The 25,443-nt window shown below is 43.8% G+C and overlaps 1 long non-coding RNA gene across 1 annotated transcript in view; it reads right to left on the reverse strand.

Moving 5' to 3' along the window:
* The window catches only part of LOC119565685, a 37,860-nt gene extending 12,767 nt beyond the window's left edge, over positions 1-25,093 (reverse strand). The window contains exons 1-2 of the long non-coding RNA XR_005224496.2: positions 24,648-25,093; positions 13,856-13,945 (exon numbers count right to left, since the gene is read on the reverse strand). This is a non-coding gene — a long non-coding RNA (uncharacterized LOC119565685). The remainder of the gene's footprint in view (positions 1-13,855; positions 13,946-24,647) is intronic.
* Positions 25,094-25,443: the final 350 nt, after the last annotated feature.

Below are 25,443 nucleotides of genomic sequence, written 5' to 3' on the forward strand. Positions count from 1 at the left end.
CAATGACGCTGTAGCCACTAAGTCTTCAATCATCAGCTATTCTGCTTAGTATTAAAACAAACAAGGGATAATATGGGCACTTCGGAGCTGGTCCTCCATTGTCTTGCTCCTTGCCTAGTCATCTACACCGGTGCAAAGCAAGTGCTAAAATACTCTCATCATACACTCATTCTGCACAAGAGGCAAGCACAGGATTTCAAAGTCTCTGAAAAAAGAGCTCGGGCCTTGCTGCTCCAGAAGCAGAGACCCACCCCCCCCACCCCCGCTGTGCCAGTGCAGCTAACGTCTTTCAGCTGCAGTAGTACTGGGGCTTAGTCCTCTGCAAGCTGTAGTCACTAGCTGGAGGGTTGCTCACACCGAGGCGTGCTCCACACGTGGTTTTTGGTACCAGTCTAGCTATTTTGTTAGGGGCGCAGATTTTTAAAATGGTATCGTTATACTGGTACAATCCCTCCTGCCGATGCAGTTATATCAGTATAAAAGTGCCTTATTCCAGTATAGCTTATTCCCCTTTCCGTACCAGAATAAACTAAACCAGCATAAGCACCTTTATAGTGTGTCACTACAACCACGCTGTGTGTGTGTGTGTGTGTCTGTGTGTGTACACACACCACTTTAACTAGACCATTCTAATGAAAGCTGTATAACTTGTGTGTTTAGACACAGCCTAAGTAGATCTGATATTCTAGCCATTGGAAGGCAATGGTAGAAGGGAATTCATCCCAGTGCTGTCCACCAGCTGCAATATCCAGGTACAGGAGGCCTCCTTGAAAGGTGCTGAGAGCCAGCTGTAGTCTCCCATGTACAGGAGTCACACAAAGGACATGTCAGAGGCAATTCCTACAGCAGTTGGTTGAAAAACAGCCAAAGTAGTTTTGAAATTTTCCTAATTATTTTCAGGTCAGAGTTTGCGAAGAAGCCTGCTTTTTCTTTTTTGGGGAACTTTTACGTTTTGGATTTTGCTTTCCTTCCTCATTCTCCTTTTCTTCCTCCCTTTTTCTCTTTTCCCATTGAAAGAGGAAGAAACACCAGGGAGGAAAGAAAAAATGGAGAACAGTAAAATGGGAAAACCCCAACTTGGAAGTGTTTGGGGTTGTTTTTCTGAGGGAGGAACGGAAAATTGAGAACCAAGCATTTCACAAAAAGTCTGTCTCTGAAAAACAAGCCATTTTCCAATGAAAAAGCTTTTCTTTCAAAAAACTGTGGCCAGCTCTAGCTCTGGCTACCAGAATGGCTAGTGGAGACATTGCAGGTGGAGCCCAAACCCAGCCACTGACTATAACGTATACTTTTGGTTACAGCAGTTCCCAGTAGCACAGGGATTGGGAAGGGGTATTCCCTCACACTCAGCGCTTGTGCCAGGCTCAGCCCTTCTGGAAAGATGAACAGAATCCACACTTTCCAGGCTATTATCCTATGCTCCATAAATACTGCAAAGGGACCCTGCACGTTCTTGTGGTGTCTGAGAATTTCTTCCCTTCCCCTTTATAGCTGCGCCAACCCAGAAATGAATAGGTCCCACTAATGCTGTGGTCAGGTATATGCATGCAGCTTATCAGTCTATAAGCAGTAATTACATAAGTATTTAGACTAGCTACCCAATTACAGAAGCCTCCTAGTGAAACTATCATCCTTTCTAGCTTAGCTTTACAGGCACGTTTTTGGAGTAGGTTAGAATAAATGGCCAGGGGGTATTTGCCCAGACTCTTATTTCCTGTCTTGAATTCATCCTGGTCCCATTGTCTAATTGCAAAGGCATTTCAATCACTTTCCCCCCCCCCCTCGCTTTTTTTTTTTTTAAACAAATTCATTTTTGCTTTGTTAAATTTGATATCCTGGTTAGAGTGGAAGGAAGTCAGCTTAATTTATCCTGCAGACAATGCCGACGGAATGGAAAACTCGCTGAACAAGTCCATTTACAAAGGCGAGTGGACTGCAGAGCAACTGCCCCTTCCCTTCCACATGGGCAGGAGAAGAGCGCCCGTACAGATCTCAGGGGCACAACCTGGGCCAACAACGGTCTGTATATCGGTTCCTCATCCTCTGTGTCTTGTCCCTGATTAGTCTGTAAGCTCCTAAGGGCAGAGACTGAGGGCCTGATTCCATTTTGCCTGCACCTTGTGTAGCCATTTACACCTGTACAAAGTGGGTTTAAGACACTTCTAAATCAGAATGGCTGCATTTAACCCACTGTGCATTGGTGTAAATGTGCACAAAAGGGACAGGTAACATGGAATCTGGCCCCCGGTCTCTGCCCTTGGGAGCTTACCAAATGGGTAAAATGGAGCCACTGGGATTCAGAAATGTTTTATACCCAATAGGTCAGTGGTTTGAGCATTGGCCTGCTAAACCCAGGGTTGTGAGTTCAATCCTTGAGGGGGCCATTTAGGGATCTGGGGCAAAAATCGGGGATTGGTCCTGCTTTGAGAAGGGGGTTGGACTAGATGACCTCCTGAGGTCCCTTCCAACCCTATGATTCTAAGAGGCTATATCAGGAGTAGGGTCCTGCAGCATTGGGCCCTGCTTCTTCTTCTGTATTTGTGTTGGCCAAAACTTGCTTGTCTTACTCCTGGGAGCAGTCCCACTGAAGTGAGTAAGGTAAGCAGCATTTGAGTTTGGCCCAATAATAATAACCCCATACAGGCTCTGTGCATGTGTGTTTGCAAGACAGCCAAACGTAAACTATCTGAACTGGTTTGGGTTTTTCTTTAATGGGAGTTGCTGGGTTCTCAGCATTTTTGAGAATCACATCACTTACATAGCTGCCCAAATATGGATTTAAGGCCCTAATTTTAGGCCCCCAATTCTGAAAAGCTTGACCTAGACCTTTTGCAGAAGAGCACAAGCCACACCGGCAAATCCAGACTTGTTTTTTTTTAACTGAGCGGGAAGAGACCACAACGTCAAAAGGCTGGGATCCCCCTGTTTGACTTCAGACTGTTGTAATTCAACTCCCCTAAGGCAGCAGCAGCTCCTCTTTTGCTAGCAGGATGAAGTAGTGCTGTCCTGCCCGCTGCTTCGAGCACGTCTGCAATCACTTCCCACAGCACAGTTCGCAAATAACTCCGCGCTCGTTTTATTCACCACACGCAGCACTGCAGCAACATATGAAGAAAGCTGCTGTCGGAGGGGCCGATTCTGCTCTCCTGAAAACCAAATGGAGCTTTGCCAGGGTTTTCCATGGAAGCAGGATCAGGCCTTGGCATGCCAGCCTCAAGGCTGTAATTCTGAACTGGCTCCCCCCGGCCCCTCCCCGACAGGCCTTCAATAAAAGAGGCCTGATTCTGCACAGGGCTAAGCATGTCAGTGAATGTTGAAGACACTCAGCACCTCACAGGATCAGACCCCATGTTACCTACACATATCTATGACACCCCAAAACATCCAGATTCAGGGAGGGCAAGAGCTGCTTCTTTGGGACTGTTGTCAAAAAGTGTCTGCCTCAAAAACACTTAGTCAGCTAGTATTTTCAGAGCTATGGTAGCAGATGCAGAAGCATCAGGCAAAAAAGCAGAACAGCAGAAGTGCAGAGTTTTATGATCAATCAGAAATATACAAAGTAGACACTACTCAAATATTTTTGTCATGCATTTAGCAATAATTTAGATTGTAAACTCCTTGTGACCAGGACAGTGTCTTATGTGTTTGTACAGCACTTAACTAACAGTGCTGTAGCCCCATTACTATATAATGTAAATGTTTAACGATAACATCTGCATGCTTTCTGGGTACTGTACCTGTATAGCTAAATATTTATCAAAGCCATCGTGCTCTGGCTTATAGTCCTGGAACACCTGATAAAAAGAGATGGATATAGCACACCACACACAGCAACACATACTTTGTTTTTCCTTTACTAGTTAGGTTTATCTAAAAGTCTAGTGGTATTTTTATGACTAGCCTTTAACAGCATTTTACTCTACTCCGTATGACAACATGTGATTTCTGCCTGAAGAGGAAAGTTATGAGAATATTCTGAGTTGTAAGAATTCTCAAGGTACTGCAGAGAATCAACCAAAAGGAATTTCCCTGTGCCCATGTGTGCAATCCATGCATTACGGACTCAAGAGGTGTTGAAATTCCACCTGCGTGTCAGCTAACATCGGACCCTTCTTGGTGAAATTATGGAACTGTATGTAAAATACAACGAAAAAAATCCCACTCCTGCATATAATGAACTGAACCTTTCATCACAGTGACAGACAGCTTCCATTAACTCATCTGCTTCACACAGCCTTCCGTTTATAGGAGTTAGAAAAGAAATTTTCATTGACTGTTATATACCAACCTCCCATAAAAGAACTTCTTGAAAATGCTAATAGCTGCTTCTTGCACAATGGTTGTCAACAGCTATAAAATGCCCATTGCTCTTTAGGTGTGAATATTAACTATAACTTCGATATATTCTCAAAGATTTTTCACTGAGGACCACATTCCAGAGTGGAGCTGGAGCCAGTGTTGTCAGAACATGGACGAACAAGTCATTTATTCCATTTTTGTTTAGGTCATTTAATTATATGTTACCCTCATTGTGGGTATTTGCACAATTGCTAGATTCAGGTTTTTTCCTGCAATATGCATCACTGATCCCAATCCACTTTCCCTCTGTGACCCAGGAACCTGTTGGTGCCAACTGGTATAGGGAACAGGGGGTTCACAGAATTTTACAGTGACCCCCTGGGTTGGATATATGTACAATAGCTCACCACAGGATGGCATGTGAGATCTCTACATGCCCACTGGTCATCATAATCACTGCAAAAATGTGTGTACAGATAATATTTAAGGAATTGTGCCTCTAGTGACAATTATATTCCAAAAGCAGGTAACCAGGAGGTGACCTGTCTCAGCAGGTTCCTTTTAGAAAAGAGGCAACAGATGCTTTTCTCCCTGTGTGACCATTGTGTCCCCCAATATATGCCGATTTGTACACTGAGCCAGATGCTGATTAAGAGATTGTGAAGTCAACAAGAAAGGTATGTATACGAAAAATACAACCAGCAGGGGGGCATCCTGTTTATGAATAAGAAAGATGGATTGTTTTGACATATTTAGGGGTGCAAATAGGCACCCGGGGTCTTTCACTGAGGAGGCAAGCTGACAGCGTGACTCGTCTCATAAATAAAAGATCACAGCCAACCCTGGTTGTAAGATTCTGGAATGACTTTGGGAGAGCATTGCGCTGTAAGATATGAAAGTATGTAGTTAATTACATCTAGAAATATAGTTAATTACCTCTAGAACATGTACTTTGATTTTATATGTAACGGTTTGTTTCCAATACTTCTACTTGCTATCACTTGAATCTCTATCCTTTGTTAAATAAACTTTTAGTTGTTTTCACTATAAATATTTCTAAGGGCTGTGTCACACAGAGTGATCTGACTTGAAGCTGGGGGGCGGGGCAGTGAGTGGAATTGCTTCTTTCAAAGCGGTCAATCTGTGGAATCTGCACATGTCCAGTGGAAAAGGGTCTGGACACTCTGGGGAGGTGCTCGGAGGGCTTGGGGGTTGAAGTATATCTATCCCTAGTCTGCACAGGCCTAGCAGGGGGTACTTGTGTTGCCTGTGGCCAGTGCAGTTTGGGAGCCAACCCCTGCCAGGCATAGAAAGGCTGTCTGATGCTAAGGGAAGGCCGTAGCCAGGTGCCTCACACCAAGTCAGTACAGGACTACAAGCATATGGGGACGATTCAGCTATTTTTGAGGTGGCAGGAAAGCAGAAGCTGAATGCTCACCCTCTGCGCAGCAATGGAGAGGGAAGAGAGAAGGTTTGGTCAGTGACACTGTGGCAAGATGGCCAATTTTAGTCTGGTGGGTCCTGCGCTTTTCTTGGCAGGGAGCTAAGATGCCACCCTTTACCCCTGCTCTTGGGTGCCGAGGGCCCCGCTACTAGCCTGGGAAGATGGTAGAGAAGGGAAGCAGGGGAGGGGTCTGGGTTTGCTCCTCGCTCTGAGTCCCAGCCCCTCTCAACCCCTGCAGGTTTCTTACCCTCATCCTCCTTAGGTGGGGTTACCCTCCGTCCTTAGATGCTGGGGGGAAGGGAGTCTCCCTGTCCTGTTAGGCAGGGTCTCCCTTACTCTAATTCTCAGGTCTTCCAAATCTCTCACCACACTTCTAAGCTCCCCTCCTTCCTCCTCCTCTGTCTGCCTGACGCAGGGGGTTTTATTAGGTTCCTAACAGGGCCTTAATTGACTGCAGGTGCTCCAATTAACCTGCAGCTACCTTCCCTAGTCTACAGGGAACCACGCCTTAATTAGCCTTGAGCTTATATATTTTCCCTCTAGCTCTCTCCTACTGCTCCCTGGCCCTCCTGTATCACAACACAAAAACAATCATTCTGTGTGTTCTGGGTAAGTAAAAGGAATAGTGGCTTGCCTGAAAGATGTTGTCAGTGACTGGGATGCAGGCAGTCATGCCCAGCAGTTAGAGCAGAAGTCAGGCACCAGATGCCTGAACCAAGGGTCAGAGCCAAAGTCAGAAGCCAGGAATCAGAGCTGAGGGTCAGAACCAGGTTACCGGGAGTGAGGCGAGCCTGAGAACCAGCAGCTGCAGGAGCTATCACACCCATAAGTGAATGTTTTAAGCAGCTGCTGAACTTCTGTTGCTGGATTTAAGAGCTGGTCTGCTGACTCTTCCAACCAATCAGATGGGGTAGCCAATCAGGCAGCCTACCACAGGCCAGCTATGCTCACTAGGGTGGCCCAAACACTAACTCTGCTGCAGGCCCTGATTCCTGGCAGATATTCCTGTACACTCAGAGAGGAGATCATAAAAGGAGGGAGCTTGATCCTGTGGTTGGGCCCCAGACTTGATCTATCCCCAACACTGTCACTGACTCACTTTTTGACCTTGGGTGAATCACTTAATCTCTCAGCTTCTGAGTTCCCCCAGATATATAATAATGTCATTAATACGTCTCTCTATATTATATGGCTAATGACACCCTCTTTTGAGAAGCACTTTGTAATCTACAGGTGGTAAAATTATTTTTTGCCATAACAGAATCATCTTCCATGTTTATTGCCACTACTTCATGCTTCCCAGAGCTCTCAGACAGTGTTCCAAAATGGGCAAGTATAATCTGCCTTATTTCAAGATGAGAAAATGGAACAGACTAATTAAGGGTCACACAGTGGGTCAGCAGAAGTCGGGAATAGGTCTCCTGACTCTCAAGCTCCGTGTTCAGTTCACCCACTGGATCACAGCTCCTATGGGATGCATAATGCTGCTCAAAAGGACATCATGCCCTAGGATGTGTCTTAAGAGACTTTCTTCTATGTGATCAGTTAGCTGATCTCTAGGGTCACCATAGTTTTGCATCGGGGGTGTGTGTGCTCATTTGTAAATGCCAGTGCAAAGATATTAGCTACACCAGGATCCAAATTTACAGCCTAGATCAAGAAACCTTTGCAACATGTGGGGTTGTCCATGGCTTCTAAGATCTAATGAAGGGATGTTTCTTTTTGTAAAGTACAATTCCTAATGATTTTTAAAACTGTTTATACAAAGTCTTGTTTTTGTATGTCTCTAGATGATTGTTGACCCTTGATAAAATTCATTTAGTTCTGGATTTCCAGGAAATTATTGTTCTTTACACGAAAAGCTGTTCAAAATAGTGTGCACCCAGAGGACAACGCAACTACTAAATCTTGAATGTACCATTTTATGACTGAGTGGTTAAGACAGAATTTTGGGATATAAATGAGTTTGATGCTTGCTGGAGGAGCATATTGCTGACATGTATCAAGTTGATATCTGAGGTCAGGGTTGGATTTTTTTTCCGTAGTGGGGAGGGGGTAATTTGCTGTCCTCGGGAACTACTGGGCAGGAATTAATTCATTTCTTAGGATTTCAAGGGGTGGGAATAGAGGTGGACCTTCTTTGCCCAGCAGGAAAAATTGGAGACTGGGTAGGATTAAACTCTAGCTAAGAATCTGGAATATTCAAGCACAGAAGGCCAACATCTAGGGCAGTGGTTCTTAACCAGGACGGAGTGCACATATCCCAGGGAATCATCAAGTGGGTGTGTTTCCAGTGGAATACCATAGGCATCGGTTCTTGGCTTTATACAATTTAATATTTCTATCAATGACCTGGAAGAAAACATAAAACTATCACTAAGAGTTTGCAGATGACACAAAAACTGGGGGAGCGGTTAATAATGAAGAGGCCAGGTCACTGGTTCAGGTAAACTAGGTGCAAGCAAACAATAGGTGTTTTAATATGGCTAAAGGTAAACGAATACAGCTAGGAACAAAGAATGTAGGCCATTCTTACAAGATGGGGGACTCTATCCTGGGAAGCAGTGATTCTGAAGAAGATTTGTGGATAATCACAGTGGATAATCAGCTGAACATGAGCTCCCAGTATGCTGCTGTGGGCCAAAAGAGTGAATGCAATCTTTGGATGCATAAACTGGGGACTCTCAAGTAGGAGCAGAGAGGTTATTTCACCTCTATATTTGGCACTGGTGCAACTGCTGCTGGAATGGTGTGTCTAGTTCTGGCATCCACAATTCAAGAAGGATGTTAATAAATTGAAGAGGGTTCAGAGAAGAGCCATAAGAATGATTAAAGGATTAGAAAACATGCCTTATAATTGTAGATTCAAACAGCTCCATCTATTTCGCTTAACAAAGAGAAGGTTATGGGGTGACTTGATTACAGTTTATCAGTAACTACATGGGGAACAAATATTTAATAATGGGCTCTTCAGTCTAGCAGAGAAAGATATAACTAAATCCAATGGCCGGAAGTTGAAGCTAGGCAAATTCAGACTGGAAATAAGACATACATTTTTAATGTTGAGTGTAATTATCCATTGGAACAATTTACTAAGGTTTGTGGTGGATTCTCACTGACAATATTTAAATTAAGATGGGATTTTTTTCTAAAAGATCTGCTCCTGGAATTATTTTGGAGTTCACTGGACTGGGTTATACAAGAAGTCAGACTAGATGATCACAATGGGCCCTTCTGGCCTCAGAATCTATCCACCTTTTCCAGCTCAATATTCCACAATCCCTCAGTCTTCCCTCGCCCAGCTGAGTTTCCTACCTTGTTTCATCTCTTCCCCTGTTCATGTGACTTATGACAGCATTAGTATAAAGAAAGGCACCTTCTCAATTTGTTGTTCACCTACCCCTTCCACACCTACAGGTTGCCACCTCCATATTTTCTGGAACTGGTTAAAATTTTTCAATATTTGAAGTTTCAAATAACACAAAAGTATCTTAAACTTTGTTAGCAATTTTGTTTCATTTGTTAACCAGCTATAGCACTGATTAAAGACTTCTGAAGGGTGACAAATTTTGAATGGTGCAAACAAGTAAACACAATTTTTGCAAGAAATGTCACAAAAAATTGTGTTTTGATCAGTTCAAATTCTTTCTGTTTATTTAGTCCCAAATCATGCAAATATTTCTATAGCACTACTTCCTTCCAGTGTTTCTTCCAGCTGCCCTGCTACTGCAATTCAGACTAAATGCTTTGGGGCTTGATGAAGCCAGACTGCATGGTAATGTTAGCAGTTTGTCCAGCACACCTGGCCCAAACTCAGAGCAACTGAGGCTACTGGAACAAGGTGAGCGGAGCAGAAGCTGAGCAAGAAGCTTGTGATTTTCATACAAGCCATGAATGAGGGTGAGAGTCGTGCTGATTCCCCCAGATTCAGTCATCTCTCTGACAAACAGCCACCTGCAAACTTTTAAGGATTTTTCCTCAGGAGAATTATTCTGTGGAAAGTCTGAAATTCATGTTCCCAGAGACAGAGGCCTTAGCTTGGTGCCATTTATTTCAGTTGAAGATGGAATTATTTTATACCAACTTCCTGGCCAGAAAAAAATGAATAAAAATTGAATGGAAGGCTGGGTGGGATTTCCACTTTAGCAACATATTGATCTCGATAAGAAATAATTATGTAGCAATGTAGAAAATGTTCCTCTCTGAAAAAAGAAAAGGAGTACTTGTGGCACCTTAGAGACTAACCAATTTATTGGAGCATAAGCTTTCGTGAGCTACAGCTCACTTCATCGGATGCATACTGTGGAAAATACAGAAGATGTTCTTATACATACAAACCATGAAAAAATGGGTGTTTACCACTACAAAAGGTTTTCTCTCCCCCCACCCTACTCTCCTGCTGGTAATAGCTTATCTAAAGTGATCACTCTCCTTACAATGTGTGTGATAATCAAGGTGGGCCATTTCCAGCACAAATCCAGGGTTTAACAAGAACGTCTGAGGAACGGGGGGGGGGTCACCATTTTACTAAAACTAGACAAGCCATTTACAACACACACTTTGCTTCTCTACAAAAGAAAAAGGACACTAAACTTTCTAAACTACTACGTGCCACAAGGGGCCACAGCAATGGTTCCCTCAGCCCACCCAGCAATATTGTTAACCTATCCAACTATACTCTTACCCCAGCAGAAGCAGCTGTCCTATCTCGGGGCCTCTCCTTCTGCCCCTCCACCCCCATGAACATGATACAGTTCTGTGGTGACCTAGAATCCTATTTTTGACGTCTCCGACTCAAGGAATATTTCCAACACACCTCTGAACAACATAATGATCCACAGAGACCTCCCTACCAACATTACAAAAAGAAGGATTCTAGGTGGACTCCTCCTGAAGGTCGAAACAGCAGACTGGACTTCTACATAGAGTGCTTCCGCCGACGTGCACGGGCTGAAATTGTGGAAAAGCAGCATCACTTGCCCCACAACCTCAGCCGTGCAGAACACAATGCCATCCACAGCCTCAGAAACAACTCTGACATAATAATCAAAAAGGCTGACAAAGGAGGTGCTGTTGTCATCATGAATAAGTTGGAATATGAACAAGAGGCTGCTCGGCAGCTCTCCAACACCACTTTCTACAAGCCATTACCCTCTGATCCCACTGAGAGTTACCAAAAGCATCTACAGCATTTGCTCAAGAAACTCCCTGAAAAAGCACGAGATCAAATCCGCACAGACACACCCCTGGAACCTCGACCTGGGATATTCTATCTACTACTCAAGATCCATAAACCTGGAAATCCTGGGCGCCCCATCATCTCAGGCATTGGCACCCTGACAGCAGGATTGTCTGGCTATGTAGACTCCCTCCTCAGGCCCTACACTACCAGCACTCCCAGCTACCTTCGAGACACCACTGACTTCCTGAGGAAACTACAATCCATCCTTCCTGATAACACCATCCTGGCCACTATGGATGTAGAAGCCCTCTACACCAACATTCCACACAAAGATGGACTACAAGCCGTCAAGAACACTATCCCCGATAATGTCATGGCTAACCTGGTGGCTGAACTTTGTGACTTTGTCCTTACCCATAACTATTTTACATTTGGGGACAATGTATACCTTCAAATCAGCGGCACTGCTATGGGTACCCGCATGGCCCCACAAACACCTACAAGATCTCTATCAAGCATTCTTACAACTACAATACCCACCTGCGGAAGTGAAGAAACAGATTGATGGAGCCAGAAGAGTTCCCAGAAGTCACCTACTACAGGACAGGCCTAACAAAGAAAATAACAGAACACCACTAGCCGTCACCTTCAGCCCCCAACTAAAACCCCTCCAACGCATTATTAAGGATCTACAACCTATCCTGAAGGATGACCCAACACTCTCACAAATCTTGGGAGACAGGCCAGTCCTTGCCTACAGACAGCCCCCCAGTCTGAAGCGAATACTCACCAGCAACCACATACCACACAACAGAACCACTAACCCAGGAACCTATCCTTGCAACAAAGCCCGTTGCCAACTGTGCTCACATATCTATTCAGGGGACACCATCACAGGGCCTAATAACATCAGCCACACTATCAGAGGCTCGTTCACCTGTACATCCACCAATGTGATATATGCCATCATGTGCCAGCAGTGCCCCTCTGCCATGTACATTGGTCAAATTGGACAGTCTCTATGTAAAAGAATAAATGGACACAAATCAGAAGTCAAGAATTATAACATTCATAAACCAGTCGGAGAACACTTCAATCTCTCTGGTCACGCGATTACAGACATGAAAGTTGCGATATTACAACAGAAAAACTTCAAAACCAGACTCCAGCGAGAGACTGTTGAATTGGAATTCATTTGCAAATTGGATACAATTAACTTAGGCTTGAATAGAGACTGGGAGTGGCTAAGTCATTATGCAAGGTAACCTATTTCCCCTTGTTTTTTCCTACCCATCTTGATTATCATACACATTGTAAGGAGAGTGATCACTTTAGATAAGCTGTTACCAGCAGGAGAGTAGGGTGGGGGAAGAGAAAACCTTTTGTAGTGATAAACACCCATTTTTTCATGGTTTGTGTGTATAAAAACATCTTCTGTATCTTCCACAGTATGTATCCGATGAAGTGAGCTATAGCTCACGAAAGCTTATACTCAAATAAATTGGTTAGTCTCTAAGGTGCCACAAGTACTCCTTTTCTTTTTGCGAGTTCACTCAGTAGATCCAAGCCCGCGCCCAAGCCCTGATTTGGCCTTCAGTGCAGATCCAGACACACCTTACATGGCTCCGCATTTCAAAATACCGGCCACCCTGCAGAAGGAAGGAGTGAGAGAACCACATTCTTCTCTGATCCTTGTGATAAAGAAGGCAACCATTTCCCAAGCCTTCTGAAATAAAAATGTAAAAGGATGGAAACATTTTGGAAACCAGCCATGTATTACATTAATAAACTCAAAAACATGCCAGAAGCTGGCACTTAGTCTATTCCGCTGTGGGGCCACATGAAAGAGCTTTTTTATTATTTATTTATCAGAACAGATAAACTAAAGTGCAACAATCCATCACATATTACCACTGCCAAGGATTGAGGCTATTGGAAACGATGACTAACTACTTCAAGTTAATAAAGCCACACCAACCACAAATAGATCCTAGCTGATAGATGGCCTCTTCTGTAGCCCAGGGCTTCATTCAGAAATGGCGTTAATGTGTCTTCAGCAAAATAATTAGGGTCATATAAAGGCAATTATTGTCATCGGCTCACTGCAGACGTGACATCACCCATAGGGCTCTGAATCGGCCTGAGGCCCTGTGCTGGAATTCCCTTGGAATTTTAATGATGGGATATGAGGGTCAGACTGGGTTTATTACATCATATTCAGAAGCAAAAATCTGTTTTGCTGGGACTGACTGAAGGCTGTTATCCTCCGAAGGCTTCTCACTGTCTATAAGAAATGAGCATAGGATGAGTCCAGTTCTCAGTAAACAGGTACCCACAACCCCACAGCTGGCACCTTAATTGTAGCAGCCTTTGGTAAGTTGTGAGGTTTGAATGTCAGGGGACATTCTCAGTGGAAAATCACTGGTTCTGCACTTGCAGCTCCCATGGGTCCAACAGATCCCATGTCTGTTGAATGTTATGGAACAGTCTAAAGCCATGTCTACACTACGCACCTTATAGCAACACGGCAGGGCCACTACAGCCATGCTGCTAAAAGGCGCACAGTGTAACTGCTGTTTGTCGGCAAAAGAGAGCTCTCCCATCGACAAAAAACTTCCATCCCTAACCAGCAGTGGTAGCTTTGTTGGCAGGAGAGCGTTCCTGCTGACACCCGTGCTTTTCATTGGCAAAACTGTAGTCGTTGGGGGAGGGGGATTTCACACCCCTGAATGACAAAAGTTTTGCTGACAAAAATCCAGTGTAGACAAAGCTTAAGGCTCACCTATTTTCCTCAGACCTTTCCCTGAGGCAGTGAGAGATGTGTTAGATTTACTCTGAGGGTTAGTTTACCTGAGGCTGACGCTGGTCAGTACATTGACTTTTCATTTTTTAAAACTGACTTTTTGTCGAAAATTATGTGGTTTTGTTACCTGCTAGCTCTCATCTATTCCCCGATCTCAGACATTGGTTTAGGCATTCAACAGGGCTAACTGGATTGGAAGAGGCATCCAGCACGCCAGCTGGAACAAAATAAACATATATGCATAAGTCAGTACTGTATGTGGGTCCCAGATTGCTGAAATACAGTGTGGAAAACCACTCTGTTTTAATTCATAAGGATTCTCAACTAAACTAAATGCTCCTCTTTCACCAGACAGATAAGTGATGCCTTTATAATGCACCGTGCAAAGAAAACTTAGACTCGTTCCTGCGCCTTGCCGGTGTCTGCCTAAGTATACCTGTCATCAGGTTTAACTTTTTAACCCTGTTTTGTCAGAGGTTTGGCATAACAATTAATCAGAAATGAGTTATGATCACCATAAAGGAAACACCCTTGGTTTCCCATCCATCAATGTCTCCAGCTATCTGATGAAATAAAGAGTTATTCCTACAGCCTGTCACTGATTAAGTGTCTGCTCGGTAGCTAAATCTTTCATTCAGTACAATCAATCCATAGTACCTGCACCTTAGCATGTGACTCATCGACACCTTGGAGGTGATGATGAAAGATACCATGAAACAGAGCACAGGACGGGGCAGCTAGAACTGGGCAATTATTATTTATTGAGCACGAGTGCACTGTGTGCTGTACAGAACAGGGAAAACAATCAGGCTCTTGTCTTCAAAGCTTAATACAAAGGGCCAATACTGTAAAGTGCTGAGTGCCTCCTGCATTGTGCCATCCATTCCTATTGAATACAGATAGAGACAGAACATACTTGCATGTTAAGTGTTAGTGTGCAGCACTGAATCTGATACCAAGCTGGGAGGGGTTGCAAGTGCTTTGGAGGACAGGATTAAAATTCAAAGTGATCTGGACAAACTGGAAAAATGGTCTGAAGTAAATAGGATGGGATTCAATAAGGACAACCGTGGAGTACTCCATTTAGGAAGGAACAATCAATTGCACACAGACGAAACAGGATATGACTGCCGAGGAAGGAATTCCTCAGAAAGGGATCTGGGGATTATAGTGGATCACAAGCTAAATAGGAGTCAACAGGGTAACACTGCAAAAAACAAAAACAAACAAACAAAAAAACGAACATCATTCTGGGATGCATTAGCACCAGGGTCGGCAACCTTTCAGAAGTGGTGTGCCAAGTCTTCATTTATTCTTCTAATGTAAGGTTTCCCATGCCAGTAATACATTTTAACGTTTTTAGAAGGTCTCTTTCTATAAGTCTATAATTTATAACTAAACTATTGTTGTATGTAAAGTAAATAAGGTTTTTAAAATGCTTAAGAAGCTTCATTTAAAATTAAATTAAAAGGCAGAGCCCCCCGATCGGTGGCCAGGACCCGGGCAGTGTGAGTGCCACTGAAAAATCAGCTCGCGTGCCCACTCCTTTGGCACGTGTGCCATAGGTTGCCTACCCCTGCATTAGCAGGAGTGTTGTAAGCAAGACATAAGGAGTAATTCTTCTGCTCTACTCTCTGCTGATAAGGCTTCAGTTGGAGTATTGGGTCCTGTTCTGGGCACCACATTTCAGGAAAGATGTGGACAAATTGGAGAAAGTCCAGAGAGCAACAAAAATGATTAAAGGTCTAGAAAGCATGACCTATGAGGAAAGATCGAAAAAATTATGTTTGTTTAGTCTACAGAAGAGAAGACTGAGAGGGGACACGATAACCGTTTTCAAGTACATAAAAGGTTGTTACAAGGAGGAGGGTGAAAAATTGTTCTCAATAGCCTCTGAGGATAAGACAAGAAGCAATAGGCTTAAGTTGCAGCAAAAGGAGATTTAGGTTGGACATTAGGAAACACTTCCTAACTGTCAGGGTAGTTAAGCACTGGAATAAATTGCCTAGAGAGGCTGTGGAATCTCTGTCATTGGAGGCTTTTAAGAACAGGTTAGACAAACACCTGTCAGGAATAGTCTAGTTATTACATAGTCCTGCCTTGAGTGCAGGAGACAGGACTAGATGACCTCTCAAGGTCCCTTCCAGTGTTACAAGTCTATGATGCTATGATTCTATGACAACGAGTTTCAGTTTGAGGCAGAAGAGGAGGGGAAGCTACTGAAGAGACAGCACCATACTGAGAGCAGTGGGAGTGAAGAAGATTTAGCAGCTATGTGTTAATAAGTTAGAAGGGAGCAAGGTGAGAAGGTGGCTGCAAAATCAGGGGTGTCAGAATGGGGGGAACAAGGGGCCTTGCCCCCCCCTCCAAAGTGAGTGGGCTATGCCTTCCCACTTTTTACCACTCCTAAGGGTGAGCAATGGGGGGAGTGGGCAGAGAGGAGGGAGTAGGAGGCAGGGTGTTAGGGGAAAGAGGCAGTGTGAAGCCCGGGCCTCAGGGGAAGTAGCAGGGCAGGACAGGGCTTTGGGGGGAAGGGGCAGCACGGGGGGTGGGGGGAGCATGGTTCGGGCACCTCTAGCCCCCACACTTTGAGGACACTTCCACCACTCCTGTACACAGTGAATGCTACTAAGACGTGGGCAGGCTTCTGGCAGGAGGCAAGGAAAGGAAAGCACACCAAGGCTAAGCAGCTGTGAAGAACAGCATTAGTACATTATGCAGCTTTATTCACCCTCAGCATAAGCTCTCCCATGCACTCACAGGTCAATGATGCTATTACAAATGGGTTATGCTTGCACTGCTCCTAACTTCTATACTTTACTGAAAATCTTAACTCTCAGCCTCCTTCACTGGAAGGTCTCTCCACTGGGTAGAGGATTCTTCTCTGCGGTAATTAATCCTGGGGCAAGAAATCCATTTGGAAGTGTGTTATTAAGGGTGACTGATATGAAGAATTGTGAGACACAGGCAGTCAGCTCCAGACAAGCAAGCCATTTAAGTAAAATGGATTTTAGTTATAAAGCAGAAATCAGCAAAAGCTCGAAGAAAGAAATTGCATTCCTCCAGCATACTGAGATACTCACAATACTCAGAAATTGTAATGGAGCATTTCTGTGATCAATGGCCCCAGTGGGTGGTAGATTTCCAGCTCCCACACATACGCCCTCATTCACCAAAATACTCAAGCACATAAAGAGTGTGAACAGCCTCATTGACTGCTGAATAAGCACCCATAGAGCCTCACCCAATGTCAGAGTCTCACCTTGAACAGGACTGAAACAGGTGGGGAGCTCTCACTGAGCCAGCCTGTTATGGGGTGCGTGCACGCATTGCTGGGGTACCTCCTTGTGACCTCATCTGGGGATTAGCCCCCTCCCTCACACCGTGGCTCCTCTCTCTCTCTGGGACTTGGGATGCTCCCTCTTTGTGACTCAGCCCTCCAGCCAGGTCACTGTACAGTCCTCCCCTTCTGGGGTATCCAAGTGTCACTAGATCATCTGTCTCAGACAGACTCCAGTTCCATTGCCCAATCTATGCTACTTTCCCAGTGGCTGGTAGGTGAACTTAGGCTCACCCACTACTCCAGATTCCAGTCCAAGCAGGGACCCTATGTCCAGCAACTGTGGTCCGCTTGCTCCCAGATCCTATTGCTATTTCCTTGCTCCATCTTCTGGTCCCCACCCCCTAAGTTTACAAACCCAAACTCCCTTCTTCCTGGGAGTGACTGCAGACTAGTTCCCTGCAGCCCCTTTTCTGCTGCCAGCTTCTTGGCTTTATACCAGCCCTGTATGTTCCTTCTCAGCTGGGTTCCATCTTCAATGAGCCTTTCAGTACCTGGTTCTCCCCCAGATGCAGCCTATCAGATTAATTAACCAAATTTAACCTGTTCTGCCTTGTGTGGGGTGGACATCCCATCACACAAGCAAAGCAAAGGGGAGCTATGGAGGAGCACTCCCCCAATCCACAGAGAGGAGTAGGGGCTCCCTTCTGCTTTAGCAAAGGAGAAGGAGCTGTGCTCCCTCTCCTCCCACTTCCTGTTTACTTAACCCCTGCCCTTGCATCTCTCATAAGTCTGGCGTTGTCTTTGGAGTCTTCAGAGTGTCATAGAGTTTAAATCCAGAAAGGACTATGGATCACCTGGTCTGACCTCCTGCACAGCACTACAGAATTTTACTCAGTTAACCCTATATTGAACCCAGTGACTTGGTTAGACTAAGAAACTAGAAAATTTAATTTTTAAATTTAAATTTAAAAATCTAGTGTAGCTGATCTACACTAGAAAATTAGGTTGACCCTGCTACACCACTCAGGTGCCCTGAGCGATGTAGTTAAGCCAACCTCAGGCCCCAGGTAGATAGCACTAGGTTGATGGAAGAATTCATCCGTTGACCTAGCTATCACGTCTCAGGGAGGTGGATTACTTACGCCAATAGGAGAATCCCTCCCGTCAGCGTAGGGAGCGTCCTCACAGAAGCACCACAGCAATGTAGCATTTTAAGTGTAGATGCTCAAAAGCACTTCAGTTATCAAGGTACTAAACTGAGGTGCAACGAATGGCTGGGAATTGATTAGGTGAGATATGCCCAGGTGATCCCAGCAGGTGATCCATGCCCCAAGCTGCAGAGGAAGGTTTAAAAAAACAGGGTCCCTGCCAATCTGACCTGGGGGAAAATTCCTTCCTGGCCCCAAATTTGGTGATCAGTGTCACCCTGAGCATATGAGCAGGACACACTAGCCAGGCATCAAAGAAAGTGGATTCTCTGTACCACCTCAAACCACACCTCCACCCTGTCCACTGTTCCCTCTCCAGCTGTCACCAATCTAGTGTTTCAGAGGAAGGGGGGAAAAAATCCCAGCATACATCTAGCTATTATGTACAGCGGGGAATGTCCTTCCTGACCCCTACAGGCAACCAGCTAAAGCCCTGAATCATGAGATTTTATTACAGTAATTGTCTTAATACAGAGCTAAAATATTATCTGCATGTTGAGGGCAATGGAGAGTTTCTATTCTCTCCCTGGCTCATGAAGGAAAGGAACGAAGAAGGAGATTCACGGATTCACCCAGTCATTTTCGACAATACAGAAATGCCATCCACTAGCTCCTCAGATTCAGTCCTTTGTTTACTGACAACATGCTGGGCACTCGAGAGCTAATGTTGTATCAGCCCCCCTTTGGCAACAGAATTTGGGAAGCTCTAACTCTTTCTACCCAAACAAAGCAGCAGTGGGAGTTCTCATTCAGAGGAGAACTTGCTTCTCCTCCCGCACATCATCTTACATATGCATTGGGTGATCAAAACTGAATATTAAAGCAAAAAGGTGGGTTGGGTTAATGCAAAAGGATATTTTGCCAAGACAGTGACTGATTTCTTCAGTAATGGAGGATTGACTATATATGCAGCTACACACACACAGCAAAGGCTACATATGTAGCTACACACACATGAATACTTAAACTGAGACTGTGTCTACACAGAGAAATTGACTGACATAGCTATGACAGAATAAATTATTCCAGAATAGCTGTTCTGAAGGAGCTCCCTGTGTGGACACTCTATTTCAGAATAAAAGTCTCTTTATTTCAGAATAATTATGAAAAATGAAGGCAGATTATTCCAGAATAAAATGACTTTTTCCGGAACAGAGTGTCCACTTGGGGAGCGATTCTGGAATAGTTAATCCTGAATAGTTTATTCCACAATTTCTATTCTGGTCAATTTCCCTGTGTAAAATAGGCCACATCATATAACCCTATTAATCCAATATCTGGTTAACAAACTCTCACACTAAGCACAGTCTGGTTGTGCACTGACCCCTGCTTACCCTCTTTTCCCAAATATATAGATGGTTGTCCTAGGTGTAAATCAGAATCGGAGCTTGTGGATCACATAAGGACAGAAAATTCATGCACAAGCTTGTTTAATATGAGAAGCAAAGGATTAGAATATGCTGGACAGAGTCAATGACAAAAGAAAAATATGAAGTGCAGCACAATCTATTCGTAGGTTTTATTTTGGTTAGGTTGGGGGTTGGGGAGGGTGGTCCTCTGTACTTGCTCTTGAATATTTGCTAGTCTGGCTTTAATTACAAAGCTTGGCACAGGAACCATGGCTGCACAATGCCGAGTATTTCTTTAAGGACATGGGTGTAATTGAAAGTTAACGTTGATATTAACTATATACTTCTAATAAGAAACCATTCTGAAAACTGCCCAGCATGATGTCTTTAAGAACATGGGAATAATGAATATGTGAGTGATTCTTCAACATTCTGTGCTAGATGGAAACGAACCCAAATTTGGCTGGACATTTGCTTTTGTTCATCATTTGTTTGGGGGAGGGGCAGCGGAAACCCTTGTTCTTACTCTGTCTGACAAGTCCTGCGGCAATAGCCTTGAACAGGCTGTGTACATTCTGAATCTGCTGAGATGAAATATCTCCTTTCAACAACAAACACTGAACTCCAATCAAAGCCAAACCAGCAGGACACCCTGCAGTAGTAGATACCATTTCCTAGTTCCTGCAAGTGCCTGAGGAGATGCAAGACTCCCATCAGTCAAATAATAGAAAGGGGAGGGGGAAAATCACTGTAATTTTCAGTTCAGCTGAATAAATGCTGTGGCCTAGTGGTCTGTAGTAACCTGGAAAGTATTCTACAAGCAATTAGCAAGACAGGCTTTCCAGCTGATCAATGTGGTTGGCTTTTCCTTTAATAGTATTTCTATTCTTCGCCTACTCCCCACCCCAAGCATTTTCAGTAATTCTACACACACTTCCATGCAGTGCAGTACATACACTAGGAATATATTCCCAACCAGACAGCATCTTTTCTGGGACATCAAAACACAGATAAGGGCCTCTGAAATGTCCTCGTGCAAATTTTGCATGCATTTCTGGTTGGATATTTATCATCCCAGATAATTAAATTCATCTACCGCCTCTACAATGTGACTGTTAATCGTGATGTCTGCTTGCATCCTGTCATTATTGATTATGTCAATGTACATGCATTTTGTCTGCAATAATAACTATGCATCCGATGAAGTGAGCTGTAGCTCACGAAAGCTTATGCTCAAATAAATTGGTTAGTCTCTAAGGTGCCACAAGTACTCCTTTTCTTTTTGCGAATACAGACTAACACGGCTGTTACTCTGAAACCTAACATTAATATGGGTTTCAGAGTAGCAGCCGTGTTAGTCTGTATCTGCAAAAAGAAAAGAAGTACTTGTGGCATCTTAGAGACTAACAAACTTATTTGAGCATAAGCTTTCGTGAGCTACAGCTCACTTCATTGGATGCATTCAGTGGAAAATACAGTGGGGGGATTTATCTACACAGAGAATATGGAACAACGGGTGTTACCATACACACTGTAACCACAGTGATCAGGTAAGGTGAGCTATTACCAGCAGGAGAGCGGGTGGGGAAAAACCTTTTGTAGTGATAATCAAGGTGGGCCATTTCCAGCATTTGACAAGAACGTCTGAGGAACAGCGGGGTGGGGGGGGGAAGGAAATAAACATGGGGAAATATTTTTACTCTGTGTAATGACCCATCCACTCCCAGTCTTTAGTCAAGCCTAAGTTAATTGTATCCAGTTTGCAAATTAATTCCAATTCAGCAGTCTCTCGTTCGAGTCTGTTTTTGAAGTTTTTTTGTTGAAGAATTGCCACTTCTAGGTCTGTAATCGAGTGACCAATTGAAGTGTTCTCTGACTGGTTTTTGAATGTTATAATTCTTGATGTCTGATTTGTGTCCATTTATTCTTTTACGTAGAGACTGTCCAGTTTGGCCAATGTACATGGCAGAGGGGCATTGCTGGCACATGATGGCATATATCACATTGGTAGATGTGCAGGTGAACGAGCCTCTGATAGTGTGGCTGATGTGATTAGGCCCTATGATGGTGTCCCCTGAATAGATAGGTGGACACAATTGGCAACGGGCTTTGTTGCAAGGATAGGTTCCTGGGTTAGTGTTTTTGTTGTGTGGTGTGTGGTTGCTGGTGAGTATTTGCTTCAGGTTGGGGGGTTGTCTGTAAGCAAGGACTGGCCTGTCTCCCAAGATCTGTGAGAGTGATGGGTCGTCCTTCAAGATAGGTTGTAGATCCTTGATGATGCGTTGGAGAGGTTTTAGTTGGGGGCTGAAGGTGATGGCTATTGGCGTTCTGTTATTTTCTTTGTTGGACCTGTCCTGTAGTAGGTAACTTCTGGGTACTCTTCTGGCTCTGTCAATCTGTTTCTTCACTTCCGCAGGTGGGTATTGTAGTTGTAAGAATGCTTGATAGAGATCTTGTAGGTGTTTGTCTCTGTCTGAAGGGTTGGAGCAAATGCAGTTGTATTGTAGAGCTTGGCTGTAGACAATGGATCATGTGGTGTGGTCTGGATGAAAGCTGGAGGCATGTAGGTAAGTAGAGCGGTCAGTAGGTTTCTAGTATAGGGTGGTATTTATGTGACCATCGCTTATTAGCACCGTAGTGTCCAGGAAGTGGATCTCTTGTGTGGACTGGTCCAGGCTGAGGTTGATGGTGGGATGGAAATTGTTGAAATCATGGTGGAATTCCTCAAGGGCTTCTTTTCCAGATGATGAAGATATCATCAGTGTAGCGCAAGTAGAGTAGGGGCATTAAGGGACAAGAGCTAAGGAAGCGTTGTTCTAAGTCAGCCATAAAAATGTTGGCATACTGTGGGGCCATGCGGGTACCCATAGAAGTGCCGCTGATTTGAAGGTATACATTGTCGCCAAATGTGAAATAGTTATGGGTGAGGACAAAGTCACAAAGTTCAGCCACCAGGTTTGCTGTGACATTATCGGGGATACTGTTCCTGATGGCTTGTAGTCCATCTTTGTGTGGAATGTTGGTGTAGAGGGCTTCTACATCCATAGTGGCTAGGATGGTGTTTTCAGGAAGATCACTGATGGATTGTAGTTTCCTCAGGAAGTCAGTGGTGTCTCGAAGATAGCTGGGAGTGCTGGTAGCGTAGGGCCTGAGGAGGGAGTCTACATAGCCAGACAATCCTGCTGTCAGGGTACCAATGCCTGAGATGATGGGGCATCCAGGATTTCCAGGTTTATGGATCCTGGGTAGCAGATAGAATACCCCTGGTCGGGGTTCCAGGGGTGTGTCTGTGAGGATTTGTTCTTGTGCTTTTTCAGGGAATTTCTTGAGCAAATGCTGTAGTTTCTTTTGGTAACCCTCAGTGGGATCAGAGGGTAACGGCTTGCAGAAAGTTGTGTTCGAGAGCTGCCTACCTCTTATATATTACTTTGCATCCGTGGATCTCAAAGAACTGAAAATAGATTGAGACTTTTTAAAATGAATTTAAGTATTCAAAATTATTCGCCAAATACTCTCTTTTCTTGGTTGGTAGTACTTTTACAAGCAATTTTATGACAGGTTTCAGAGTAGCAGCCATGTTAGTCTGTGTCTGCAAAAATAAAAGGAGTACTTGTGGCACCTTAGAGACTAACAAATTTATTTGAGCATAAGCTTTCATGAGCTACAGCTCACTTCATCGGATGCATTCAGTGGAAAATACAGTGGGGAGATTTTATATACACAGAGAACATGAAACAATGGGTGTTACCATGCACACTGTAACGAGAGTGATCAGGTAAGGTCAGCTATTACCAGCAGGAGAGAAAAAAAACCTTTTGTAGTGATAATCAAGATGGGCCATTTCCAGCAGTTGACAAGAACCTGTGAGCATTACAGTGTGTATGGTAACACCCATTGTTTCATGTTCTCTGTGTATATAAAATCTCCCCACTGTATTTTCCATGGCATGCATCCGATGAAGTGAGCTGTAGCTCACAAAAGCTTATGCTCAAATAAATTTGTTAGTCTCTAAGGTGCCACAAGTACTCCTTTTCTTTAAGCAATTTTATGTATTTAAAATTTCACTGTTCTGATTGGACACATAGGTGAGACTGCATATTTCAGTTCTCTGATTGGACAAGAGTAATAGCTACAATCAGGTTTCCTGCATGAAGAGTCATGATTATGAATTCAAAATTCACTTTCCATGAATATTTTGTAATATTTGCTTAAAATTCACTTTTTCAGTGAACATTCCTGCCAGTTAATACATTCTGCAGAATATTCTCAGAGAGCAAACATTTGTGGTGCTAACACAATGAAAACATTTGTTTAAAAATTCAGAGAAATACTCTGTATTTACTCTGATCTGAAAAGTTTATCTGTTTGAATCTCCATTTTGCTCAATATTAAGTAGGTGCCAAAAATAGCAAGATATTAATCCCTCATCATTTTATGCTATCTAGGAAAAGTCACAGATTGCTTCCTGGCTTGTGTACTTTCTTTCAACTTGTGTAACAATCTATTATTAATAGCATAGCTTGTATTCCCAGCCAGTGCTCTCCCTGCCGAAAAAAAACTTCCACCCCCAACAAGCGGTGTTTGCGTTGTACAATGCTCTGTTCACACTGGCACTTGTTGTCACCAAAACTTTTGTCTTTCAGGGGTTTTTTCCCCAACACCTCTCAAAGACAAAAGCTTTGTCGTCCAATTGCCAGCATAGACATAGCCTGAGTGAAATCCTGGCCCCACTAAAGTCAACAGGAATTTTCCATTGATTTCAATGGGGCGGAGATCTCACCTGCTGTGTCAGTTAACAACCTATATTCACACTTAGTAGATTTGCCAAGCCTCTTTTAAAGCAAAACCTTCACACTTTTATTAATCATGTTTATGCACCAACCAAGAGTGGGGCCCACACTGATATTGCTACCCAGTGGGGGGAAGGTATAGGCAAATTTCAGTTTTATTAAACTCCCTCTTATCCAAAGTTCCTTTGTATCCACCATCCTAACAATACGTTAGTGTATTTCTTCCCAACCCCCCAATTTTATAAAGGTTTTGGGTGTCTCCTGAGACTTTCATAAAGTTGATGTTTACCTGTTCTGATGGTATGCCAGCTCCTTTCTGGGTTTTTTAGATGACTCTTCACAACATCATCATCAATATTGAGCCTCTGGTATTCCACAGATACAACTCTCCAACAGAATGACAGCTCTCCACCCTCCGATTAACCACTGGTGTAACTGAGAGCAGTGCAAACGAAACCCACTGGTGCACGTCCATTGCGGATTTCCCTCTGAGCCAATTCACAGAGGATATGAGTTGTTAAAACCCCTAGCCTGGCTTAAGCTGAAGTTGAAGCAACTTGTGCTTTTAGCTCTGGAAGTCCCCAGTGTGTCACCCAAGATAGTGGCAGGCACAAAAGCAAAGATTAGTCCTTATCCTGGACTAAGGAGTTCATAGTCTTCATTGTCTATTGTTTGTTGGGTCCTGCCTCAAGGAGCTAACCAACTAGTCAATGGGATTACATGTGACAGTGCAGCTGGAAGGATCACAGCCTTAATAATACTCACAACATACAGATTTTAATGTCACGCATCCCTGCATCGGAGATGGTGGTGGCATAAAGCTCATACTCTGCTAAGTGAACTCAACTCTTACTGATTCACTTTTCTTCCGGCAGCCATGCAAATGATAGCATCTGGATCTCTTGCATGTAAGAGCATTCACAGTCTGCCAAGAGATGAAGCTTTCAAAAAGTACGTTGTAACAATGGCTTTTCTGCTTTATAATTCTTTCCGAGAGCTGGACAGTCCACAGCCTCTCTTCTAGATTGAAAATAGCTTCTTAGTCAATGATTAATAAGCGATTAATAAGTGACTGGTACAATTCT

Source organism: Chelonia mydas, chromosome 3, assembly GCF_015237465.2.
Source record: "Chelonia mydas isolate rCheMyd1 chromosome 3, rCheMyd1.pri.v2, whole genome shotgun sequence".
In the NCBI taxonomy this organism is placed as follows: Eukaryota; Metazoa; Chordata; order Testudines; family Cheloniidae; genus Chelonia; species Chelonia mydas.